Raw genomic sequence first — 13,207 nt, forward strand, 5'->3', positions numbered from 1 at the left:
ATTTCCGACAGTGAACAATCACCAAACGCGATAACTCGATAGAATAGACAACCACTCAAACACGCGCTCCGATCCAAAATGGCTAATCTTAAGCTGATGCGTCGGCTCGTATATATAGGGGCCACTAAATAGACAACACACTAGAGAAAATGTCTCAGAACTGGATAATGGCGTTATCATGGATGGCCGATCGTGAGCCACGCTATACTGCGTTAATCCTGCTTACATGTTAAATTTTTCATTTCACCGCTTCTAATTCTCGAAGTTTTTGATACTTAAAAACAAATAACCAAAATTAGACTCAAAAATCATATTTTGCAATAATTTGGCAGAATTACGAAAAAAAAAGTTATTGCAAATTTTAGAGTGATTTGATTTACTTTGACGCAAATTTAATCTTGGCGATTATTTTTGATTTTTTTTCTTCTTTTCTTTTCTTTCTGAAAAAAAAAAAAAAAACATGCCTTGCTTAACTACCATCCTCCCTGTTTTCCTCTTTCATCACAACTATTTTCGCTAGAACCTGCCCCCATCACCAACTCCTCACCAGTGAGAACAGATCCTTTAAATTCTTTACAATGCTGTTTATTGGCGGGCGGGAAACCATGTGTAAGGCAGTTTCGACTAGGAAAACGTTCCAATAATTAGAAAACAGATGTCCAGGAAAGCTTTCCCACGCCAGATGGTTGACTACAGCAAACAGAATCTTAAGAGTCTATGTAGCTACTACTACTCCAACTGAAACTTTAAAAGAGCTCGTTACGTTCATTGTAAAAGGGTATAACTCCTCGCTGATTCAGGATTAAGTGCAAACCAAAAGTTACAAATGGAGCCACAATTGTGGGAGACAGCAAAGAGTTGCATTTGACAACATAGGATTTACAGAGATTACTGGAGACTGGAGGCTAAGACTTTAAGTATGATTTCCGAATGCACTCTTTTTGAGCTTCCATCGTTCACTCAAGCGGTTGAAAGAGCTGTCAAAGAGGTCACTCCCTCTTCCAAATTGCTCTGTGACTGCAAGAAAAGATTAAGCTTAGTAAAAACAAGGCTGTTCGATAGAAATAGCCATCCAATCTACGACGCAAAGAAACAATTTAACTGTTGAAGACTAATTTAAGAAATGTAAATGTTTGCTCTCATCGGTTGGGAGGGCACGGGTGGGACTCGAAGTACAATCACCTCCTCGTGGTGAGTCCTGGGTAATTCCACATCAGCTACCAAAGAGTTGCACAATGTGAGGTAATAACAAGAAAAAATTTTGAATACAATTTAAGAAAATATTGAGAGAAAGGAAATATTAAATTCTGAAAATATTGGAAATTTGGTGAATTTTGGACGAAATGCGCAGACTGAAACCATTATCTAAAACGGTTTTAAAAAATTCTTTGTATAGTTTAGGCCTAGTTCTTCCATTTAACAATTATCCGTCATTATTTTTTTTTATTTCTAATACTTGAAAAAAAATTGAAAAATCTAAAAAAAAAATCAAAAATTTCAAAATTTAAGGTTAAATGCGCAGACTCAAGATAAAGTCGTAAAAATGAAATATTTCACTGTTACTAAGCCTCATACACAGTTATTGAAGGGGACCCGTTTCCGAAAATCAAAAATTCATTTTTTTTCACTCCACCCTACTGTAAATGAGGATGCGAAAGTGACCGTCTGTTTGCTACCTTTTCACGCCTTAACTATCAACCGATCATCATAAAATTTTATGTATACTTTGTCAGGGGTGCCAGGATGAACATAGAGTACTTTTCGTTTAGGAAGAAAAGTACTCCATAATTTTTATTCCAATTTTGAAGAAATACATAAATTTGAGAGTATCTCATCGAAAAAGATTATTAGTTTGATTTTTGCAGCATATCAAAACCCTTAAAACGCTGTACAAGATGAACTCTACCTGAAGATCGAGGGATAATAAAAACACCCCCTAGTTCGTTATTTTAAGTTATTTTCATTTTTAAGCGAGACTTAACTTGGTTTTTAAAGACTTAAATCCACAGTTAAAGTCAAAATTCAGTCAAATTTGGCAGGGTGGTACTTTTGCACCCGGAAGCTCGGGGGGGGGGGGGGAGGGGAGGTTCGAAAGCCCAAAAAAGTATCAAACCTTTCTCATTTTAATTTCAAGACCAGTGGTATTAAATGACTCTTTCTACACGAAATAATTTAAAATTGATTTTCTTTTACCTAAAAATGTTTATAACTGTTATGTATTCTAAAGCCTGCAAATAATACATCTTTAGAAGATCTTTATCCTCTGGATTTGAAACCACCGAGTACCTAAAATCAGTAGTACTGATGGAAACTTTTACTATTCACTTTAAATCTTACCGGGACTTTGAGATTTGCTGTTAATGTTGTTTAAGAATGGTTGATGCTGACATGGATTTTTAGGGACTGACGTCGTTATTCTAAAGGAGACGACTTTTGGAGAAATTCGTCAAAGGGGAAATTTTTTTAAGCTATTTGTTCCATTTCTGATGGTGATTAAAAGAGAAAATGTTGATGTTATTTCGAACTTTTTTTTCGTTCTGAAAGGGGTTTTTCAAACTGAGACAAAACTTTTATTTTCGAATAGGCCGTGCAACGCCGAGCGACGCAGTTAAATGTATGTTTAATTATTATTATTTTATAAAATTTGTGTTATTTATATATTTCATTATTTGTACGGTAACAATCATTCCTCGCAATTATTTTGTTTTAATTTTTTTTTTTTTTTTTTTTTTTTGAACAGAGGACACACTGATGCAGAAAAATCGGAGGTTTCTATAGATATTTTGTTCTAATTTTTGCGAGCATTTTTTCGTCCTCAAATTAGAGGATTTATGCAAAAATGTTGATTAAAATAAGAATAAACATATAATCAATAGTTAACAAATTATATTATAGAATATTGCATTGTCATTGTCATAGGCTCTGACGTCCGTATTCCAAATTTCAAAACAATCCGATCACAGGAAGTGGGGGAAAATTGAGTTGTATACAAGATTTTAACAACTTATAGTACTGGCACAGCATTGTCCGTGCTAAGAATTTTAAGAAAATCCCTTGCATAAATACAGTCTTCTTGATGTATTTTTTTTTAAACTGAAATACAGACATAATTTAAAAAAAAAAATCTAAAAAAATTCCTTTGCAATTTAAAATAATTCGCCAAAACCTTAAATCATAACATTATCGCCTAACTCGCCAAGCGACTGTGCTTTTGTAACTCCGCCGATCAGCGGTTCAATATTTTTAACGATGACGTTTAAACGAAAATCCCGTTCTCTCAACTCTCCCAACAGAAAAAGCAATGTATTTAAAAGAAAAAAAAACAGTAAATCTAGAACAAATAGAAATCCTGCTCCTCAGGCCCCAGTATGAAAAATAATCGTTAGAAAAAATGAAAAAGTCCCTTTAACAAACAAAAATCCCCCCTCCCCCAAACCTGTAAAACAAGTTTCTTTAACTAAAATGCGTAAACACTTTTTTAAAAACCTAAAAACAATTCTTAGCGATTTGAAATATTTCGTCAAATAAACAAAGCAGACATTAAATTACCATAACAGTAGCTTTAAAATGTAAAATGATTCCACAACTGTATTGTTTATCGCCAAACTAGCGGAAAATAGCACCTTTAGCGAGTGAAGCGAACACTGATCAGTTAGTGGTCCGATCTTTTGAACGAAAATGTTGAAACCAGTGGTGCCCAACCTTTTTGCACCCGAGGGCCACACCTCATACTATGAAGAATCTCCCGGGACAGAACACATATAAAATTGAAAGAAAATTTCAAGCACAGAAAATTACAAATCAAGAACTGTTATCATTACTACATGTTTATTTCACTAAACAAAGTTTAAATAGGTTTTTTAGAAACAAATTTAATTATTTGTCTTCAAATTTGCATCAATCATTTGTAATACCGAATGCAGGCTATTTGTTGTTTTCAAAGGTACTCTTTGAATACACTAGTATAAAAATATCTGAAGTCGACCCTCCCACACAACTTCTTTCTACATCTGTCAAGTAACATCTGTTTTTTTTAATAACTAAAAGGAATGGATGCATTATAAGCGATATTTGTTAGGAGACTCCTCGATTTCATTCTGACCATATTTTTATCTATGAGATTGAACACATAGGTACAAGAACTAACTCAAAATATCTACATACGCACTTTATTGATGTTTGCCATCCACACTACAACGTGCAGAGTTGCGCTTCCACTGAAACAAACTAGTATGTTGTGGCCATCACGAAACTTTCTTCTATATTTTCTTTTTTTTTTCTGATCCCTCCCCATGCTTGACGAGGAAGCAATATTCCCAACAAAAATGAAATTACACATGCAAAAACTTGACCCAATGTCTGAATTATTGCAAAAGCAAAGCAAAGAGCGAAAATTGAAAGTTATTTTAAAAGCCTTGCTTGAATTAATTACAAATATTTTATTTGTTAACAAATATAAGATGGCAACAGTTAAAAATTTTAAATCATTGAGATAATATTTCCGATCATTTCCATACAATTAAAATCACGAGAAATACGCAGACGACAATCTATTACGATTTATCTTTCTTATTGTTGCATTAATGCTCACAATGGAAAAAAAGAACGGGCGATTGCGCTACCCCCTTTTTAGCTGTTGACACCAAAATAAAATCGGCTGTTATACCCACTAAGGGCTACTTGTCAAAAAAATTTTATTTGATTCCGTTCGTTATTTCTTGAGATACAGCAGTCACAATTGACGAAAAAAAACGTTCTATAAATCAACCCCCGTTTGAGCTATTGACACCAAAATTGAATCAGCACCTGCTCCTGTTAAGGGGCAACATATGGACCAAATTTTGTTTGATTCCGCCAGTTACTTCCTGAGGAATAGCAAGCACGCGTAACTCAAAAAAGTCCCATTGCTCCACCCCCCTTGGAGGAATTCGCGCCAAAAACCAATGGGCACAAGTTCACATACGGCACATATGTGTACCAAATTTCGTTCAATTTCATGCGGTAGTTTTTGCTGTAGAGCGGCCACAAAAAACTGGTCACACACAGACGTGACACACATACATACACACACACACACAGACAGACAGACATTTTCCAAAAATAGTCGAAATGGACTCAGCACACCTCAAAACGTTCGAATCCGTCAAAATTCGAAATTCGAAAATTTGCACGAATCCAATACTTTCTTCTATATATTAGATATAGAAGAAAGTAAAAAAGCAGTCGACCACCTGTCAACAGAAGGTATTATTTTATCTGGCGCCACCTGCCAGATAAATTTCTTTACATCAAAATTTACATACATCACGATAAATAAAGAATTGAATAATTAAAAATAGAAAACAGTTCAAAGTTCTTTTGTGATCAGTTTCACAACAATATTTCTTGAATGAATATCTTTTAAGACATTATCCAACCCATATAAAACGAGCTGATGTGTGCATCACATGACTTCCTTTTACTTCAATTTAATGTCATTTCCCCATTATTGGCATTTTTAATGTGATTCAATCATTTACTCTCTAAATATCTCCAACAGTGGTCAAACTGAAACCAGATTTGAAGTTAAAAAAAATCGCCAAATTTGTCGCCAAGTTGGCGATCAAAATACTGGCGATATTTCGCCAAGTGTCCGCCAAATGATAACACCACTTGAGTTTACATCGAAATTAACAATGATTCCCCCCCCCCCAAACGGGGCAAAAGACCCGTTTAGGAACATCCTAATGCAACCAAAAGAGAAGGTGCACAGCTAGACCTCACTAAGAGTCTACATACCAAATTTCAACTTTCTAGGATATACCGTTCTTGAGTTATGCGACATACATACGCACATCCGCACATACAGACGTAACGAGAAAACTCATTGTAATTAACTCGGGAATTGTCAAAATGGTTATTTCGCGCATCTATACGTTCTTAGGCACTTATCCACATGTGGTCGAGTCGAAAAAAAAAAAAACTCAATATTCATTCGGGGGGGGGGGGGGGGGGAGTAAAATGGAAATTAAGGTCGATTTTGGAGGGAAAATTTTTCCGCGAATACAATACTTCCTTTTTTGTAAAAGGAAGTAAAAATATGGTAAACACAAAGAATAGACTTCTGTGTTACGTCATTTAGCTAATTTTGAAATTGAGCAATCATTTTCCATTTTTTTTTTATTGCCGTCATATTTGTTCAAAGTTGGATAGAAACTACTTAGTTGGTGATATTATGTGTTATTTAGGCTTTTTAATGAACTTTCACAAGATAAAATTCTATTAAAATTTCAAAAAGTCTGCAAAATAATTAAAAAACATGACATTTCATCAACTGTTGCAGAGCATGAAGAATTAAGAACCAAAAAACAGGAAAAAAAAAACAATTACTCTATTGTTTTATGTCATTTTTCATTTATTTTTATAGCACATTACATTTAGTACTTTTTGGAGCAAACCATACACATCTACACTGGAAAATATTTTTTCAATAAAATAGATATTAGAATATACCAGGATGGGGGACCTGCAGCCTCATAAGTGCTTTAGCAGACCTTTATAGTTTGCATAAATGTGTTTAATTACACAAATATGTTTAATTAACAAAGTTTGGTACATTACTTTTTTTTTTATTAGCTTTGTGTGATATTAGGCAGTATTTATGGTGTTCTTTTTAGCATGGCAAATGAAAACACAAAACAATAACCCTTGAGATTCTGCTTATGTGGCCTTCTGCCCAACTGTCAAACTAATTGTGGCACTTCAAGGCAAAAAGGTCCCCCTTTCTGGAAGAAACATTCCATATTTCCAGAAGTTTTTTTTGTTAAATATCTTAATTTATCATAACATTAAAAAATATATAAAATAATCACTAATCATTGATATTTAATCATAAAATAAATTTGGCACAAAACATAAAATACGTATTGAAATAAAATACTATTGAATAACATTTAAAAAATGATATTAAATAAACACCCTCTCAATAAATACATTTTCGTTACATAGAGCAAATTACAATAATCCTAGAGCCGTCTTTATGTAAGAGCCTAATCAGGTTAAGACCCAGGGCTCTGTGCAACTATGGGAAGTGAAATTAAAAAATATATTTAAAGGGGCCTAGAATATTTTTGCGCTTAGAAGCCCATTATGTAGTTGGGAGGGCCGTGTTTGACCCTCACTCAAGCTGAGAAGAAAAAGTCTTAATTGTATTGCACTTTTATAGGATTTATTACTCTTACACACTCATAAAATTACACAATAATCTCTATATGTTAAAATACTATCATCCCACAACATAGGAAGTAGGGATGGTTATAATTAAATATATAATATGATTATGTTTAATAATAAATTAATACAAACCATATAATTATCACAACACTTTCTACACAAGATGGCCCATTTTTCTCAATCTCTTTGATTACAAATAATATAAAATGTTATGTCTTTAAGGTAGGTGAACACCCTAATTTAAAAAAATCGATTTTAAGAAATTCAGAGAGCCCCAGTGATCTTCTTTCTAAATCCGCAATTGTTTTTTAAATCAGTGAATTATTGAGAAAACTAGAAGACATTTACTAAATTCATTTGCACTGCTTATAACTGAAATTTACTTTTCCTTTTTTGATTTTCTCATAACCACGTTTTCAAGTTTTTATTTATGCCAACAGCTCTGTCGAAAAGAGTATTCACTCTAAAGATGTGAAACTTTGCGAACATGGTAATTGAACACATTATTGTGATATAAATCTCAAATAGTTAATGTGAATGCAATATGTGGTTTTTAAGTAACGGTCAATTAACACTAGAAAGACGGAAGCGGTCATTTTGACCGCAAACGATTTTCAAATGCTCATATTTGCTGCGTTTAATTTTCAAACTCTCTTTCCTTCATTGACTTTTCCTAACTATTTATTAAAATCTTACAACAGTAATTTTTTTTTCTTTAGGGTTATTATTATAGTCGCTATAAATGTTTATACCTAGAAAGACTGCCTACGGTCATTTTGACCGCTAAGTGAACCTTTCTTTATGCATCCGTTTTCTTCTTTTTTCTCTTATCAGTTGTGTGGTGTACTATGGACTATTGTTAGTTATCAGGGTAAGTAATGTTCTTTTGAGTTTGAGTATTATCCGCTGGTCAGGTTTAATTCTTTGAAATGTTAGGAAAATGCGAAACACCTGCTGGTTGCATAGCTTCAGTGTTCTGCTATCTGCACAATTGGCAAAGTTGAGAAAGGTGAAGTTGAAAAGCATGTGACTGGACACGTGAAATTACTTTGGGTCTAAAAAGAAGTAAATATAAACAGGTAAATTCCAAAAATGTTTGCTGGAATACTTTTGTGCACCAAAACATGTGCTTTGCTTGAAGCATTGACGTTTGTTTTTTTAGATGATAATGAAGTGCTCAGTCACATAATTATCTTTATGATGTCGAGAAGAACCGTTGACAAGCAAAACTTATAGGAACATTAAAACCTGAAACTGTTGCAGATTTATCTAAAACAGATTATGGTTCGAATGAACAGTCTGACTTCTCTGAAGAGAAATATATTCCTAGTGATGAGAACAGTTAGCTTTCACGCGATTATTGCGAATATTTTTCACAGCTTAGATTTGCAGAAAAGGATTGTTCTTCTGAGTTAGAATCAGAAGAAACCTCGCTAATAAAAACTGATGATCAAAATATAAAAAGCAGTGAAAGAAAAGGGGAAAAGGGCCCGACGCCGAAAAAAAAAGGGGTAAATTTTCAAAAACATAACTCCTATTTCTCTAATTTCCTCCAAGTCGCTTCCAGTGATCAATTTTGCTGCATGTAAATAAGTATCTACCTCAGGAGAAAGATTAAAATAGTGTGAAATTAAACTATGCGGAAATAAATCTACGAGCATTTGTTCTGATTGCCAAAAAAAAAAAAAGCAACTGTTAATGGCTAATATACAGGTGACCTGATAACATAAGTATTTCGAAATACTGTAAAAGATAGTAATGTACGGTATCTTGCCTTATTTAGATATTTTTTAAACCAAACACATGAATTGTTGATTATAGTACTTGTTAATTATTACATGCTAAGAAAATTTCCTCTTTTTTGTAAAAATTTGCTCTTTCACAATGCCAATTGTGTAAAGCCGAACATAAAATTAAAAAAAAAAAAAAAGCTATCTGAGACTTATTTGCAGACTATATTACGATTAAATTGTTAAATCAAACTCTGACATGTTAAAACAAATCTTTTCTATGGTTAAAAATCCCGAAAGGAGGAAATTTCCAATCTTTTCAGTATGGCGGTCAAAGTGACCGCTGCTAGTCTTTCTAGGTATACGCAAAACGCCGTCTTTCTAGTGTTAAACTTAGACGGCAAAAAACGTGTTTATCGGGGGGAAATTTTCAAAAATTTACCCATAAAACCTGTTATAAGTTATTTTTTTCTAAATTGGAAAGCCATATTACTCTCTGGTATCTCATGAAGAGATAGACATAAAAAGTTTTAAAAATAATGAAAAAGTGAATGCACTGGAAGTGTTAAGGTAATGGTAGGCTAAAAATATGGCTTTTTAATTTAAAAAAAAAAAACCTATAGAATATTTTTTTTTCAACACACAAATAGGTAGTAAAAATGTATTATTTATGTTATATTTAATAATTGTATAAAGTTTTAGAAAGGTGCATTGAATATTGAAGAAAAAACTATTAAGGGTGTTCGCCTACCTTAATAAAACAGAAAAATAATACATAATTCAGACACAAGAATTATATCACAGACAACAAATAACATTTCTCAGGAAATAAAAATTTGAATGACAATAACTGCTGTAAATATTTGGCATAAACTCTACATCAATGCAATTAAACACACAATAATTACAATAGTAAATAATACTGATAATATGACAACAGTTATAAACTTTAACATACTATATTAAAAGGCATTCCTTTTTAAAACAATATACTGTGAGAAACACCAAACAAAACTTTGTTTAAAAATATTCTATTAATGGTATTAAGCAATTTTACTTGCTTAAAAGTTAAATAATATGTATTTAAAATGATTTGATTAGAATTTTGATAAAAATACTATGTTTGAAGCATATGAAATACATAAAAAATAAATAGGTCTAAAATGACTAAAATTTCTACTAGCATAAATAACTAATATTACTTTGGAGAAATCTTAAAAGAATAGTTATACAAGAAAAACTCAAATTCATCATAAAATGTCTGAGATTTGTTTTACCATGAGCCTGGTAGTAAAAATTACAGATGAAAAATGTATACTACTATTTTGTTTTTCATAAATTAAATAAATCAATATATTAAATGTAAATAAAATTGATATTATAAATCAATATATTAAATCATAATATTTTACATAAATTAAATAATTCATAATATTTTCAATTATGTTGAAATGAAATATTTAAATACAAGGTGTGACAGAACTCAAGTTGAAAAAAGAAAAAATCATCAAGAATTCAATTTTCATTAACTAAATTGCAGCATGGTGTTTGTCAGTCCCATTACATAATAATGCTCTTTAAAACTATGCTTAGAAATTAGAAAAATCTTTTGGAAGACAGAAGAGTTTTCATTGGTAACAGAAATGTTTACTTTAAACTGAATAAAATTTCGGTTATAAATAAAAGATTTTTTTTTTTTTGTTATTATTACTTAGTTTATAATAGCTAAATTACGTGGCAGATAGTTTAAAGTGTTGAAATTATAGTCACTATTTATAAACATCAAAAGATTCAAAACATTCTTTTCTATGATGACAGCTTTACAATTCAATACAAATGTGCAGATAGAAAAATTTTATCTATTCAAATATCGCATCAATATTCAACGAAAGTAGTTTTAGTGAAAACATTCTTTTCTATGATGACAGCTTTACAATTCAATACAAATGTGCAGATAGAAAAATTTTATCGATTCAAATATCGCATCAATATTCGACGAAAGTAGTTTTAGTGTGTATCTATTAACAAAATTTCAACTATGGAAAAAAATGTACCACTTTAAATAGAAAATTTTACGGTATTAAAAAGCATGAAAAAAGATTTATGGGTTATTTAAAAAGATAGATTTGTTATGGATTATTGTCAATTTATAACTCAGAATATTTTTCTGCTTTTAATGCACTGTCATGATAGCACTTAAAAAATGACAAAACAACATGAACAGTGTGCTCAAAATCAACAAAAATTTGAAAATAACTTTTCACATCATTCACAAATAAACATTAGTGGTGTGCACATATGGTCACCAGAGGTACTGTGGTACGCCTATTAGAAAAACAATAGAAACGTTATTCTTATTCAAACAAGTCAAACCGTAAAATTCTTTAGCCTAATACAAAACTTCCATTTTCTTTTCTTCATTTATTTACTATTTCCATACTTTAGATGGCTTTAAAAGGCTTATTATATATTTAATTCTCCAAAATATTACATGTGTGCCTGGCAAAAAAATCTCAGCCCTTATGCAGAAAAAGAAACATTCTACAACCATGAGAGAGCAATGCATGCAAAAAGCATAAAAAACCACATAGAATTCAAATTTTGTAAAAAAAAAAAGGGATGGGAGGGGGAAATCTTATTTTGCACAAAAAAAAAAAAAAAACTATACAATATTCTGGTGTAAGTTTTGAAATAAAATAGATGATTCAGACTATTTGTGAAGATATTCACAACTGCTAGTTAAATAGTTTTATTACAATTAATTCCTTTTCATCCATCATCATTCTGTAAATGAAACATCAGCTCATTGAAGATTCTTTCCAAAAAATTCAAAGCTTGAGATTGGAGTGTATCTTGCTTGGCGCAATTTTATGTTTGTGAAAAGAGAAAAAAGGGGCAGATAAGAAATTTTTTTAAATAGTTAAAGGCCTTGAAATTTTCTCAAAAAAATATTACGAAAATTCGGAATTTCAATTAAAGGTCCGAAAAAATCCCATTCCTGATTCTGGATAGTACCTGCAGAAGATTTAGCAATATTTGAAGCATTAAACTGCATTTTTAATAATTTTAATTTTGAAAGTCCGTTAATAAATTGCAGAAAATTATACAAATGTTTTCACATGAATTTTGGGATTCGTCAATTAAAAATGTCTGGAATCCCGGGTAGCTTCCGAAAAGCTTCACCCCTGGAACACTTTGAAAAATTTAGGGCGAAGTTGCTTTTTAGTACTGTACAAAGAATTCATTCGAAGGAGAGGAGGAGAATTAAATACAAATATTAACATATATAACAGAAATTCTTTTATATACATAAAATTGTTCCGATAAAATGTCAGAGAACAAGGAATGCTTTGAGTGCCAAATAGATTTAGGTCTGTATATTCATGCCCATTCAAACATCAGTTTAGACACTAAGTTTTATTTCTAATGATCTCTTACCAGGGGTGATTGTGAGTTCATCAAAAGATACCTGAAAGTTTCAAAGCGAGAACAGGGAGGGGGTAATCTTTTGTCCCTATTACTTAAGTGCACCTATGCCATAGTATTAAATAGTTCAATAGTTAGAGTCAAAATAGTGTGTGTACATTTGATTAAAATTTTAATGGGTTATATACAAAATTATCTTGACATTTGTCCATCTTAAGGGATAGGTGTCCATCTTAAGGCTCTTGCAGGTATATTTGATGAGTATTATATAATTTTTAAAAAATTGTGGAGGTAGGGATATAAAAGCATAACAAAAAAAAAACATAATTCCGGTATTTTCGGACATAAAAATACCGGAAATGCGTCCAAAATACCGGAAATTCGGTAAAATACCGGAACACAATCACCCCTGTCTTACGCAACTTTTAAATAAAGCTAAGTTTTTTTTTATTCAAAAAATCACAAAAAAAAAGATAATCACAGTACATTGTTCAAACAGTTTGAGCAAAATAACAGATAAAACATAAAAGTGCATGACTTAGATCACAAAAAATAATGATTCATAGCCTATAAATTATGGGAGAAAATGTCATGGGAAAACCACGCATAAATTAAAGGTATAAGTAACATCTGTAAGCACATTAGTTTTGCTTGTCATGAATTTACCAACAGCACACATGCATTTAACTATGTTCCCATAAACTGTAATCACGTTAAAAATAGTAATGAATAAATAAATAAAATAGTTTTAAAATTCTATGAAGAGTAGTAGGACGTATCACAATCCAGAATAATGATCTACAGATTAACAGAATCAGGCAGTGTGCCGTCTTTACGAA

This window comes from Uloborus diversus, chromosome 1 (genome assembly GCF_026930045.1).
Source record: "Uloborus diversus isolate 005 chromosome 1, Udiv.v.3.1, whole genome shotgun sequence".
NCBI lineage: Eukaryota > Metazoa > Arthropoda > Arachnida > Araneae > Uloboridae > Uloborus > Uloborus diversus.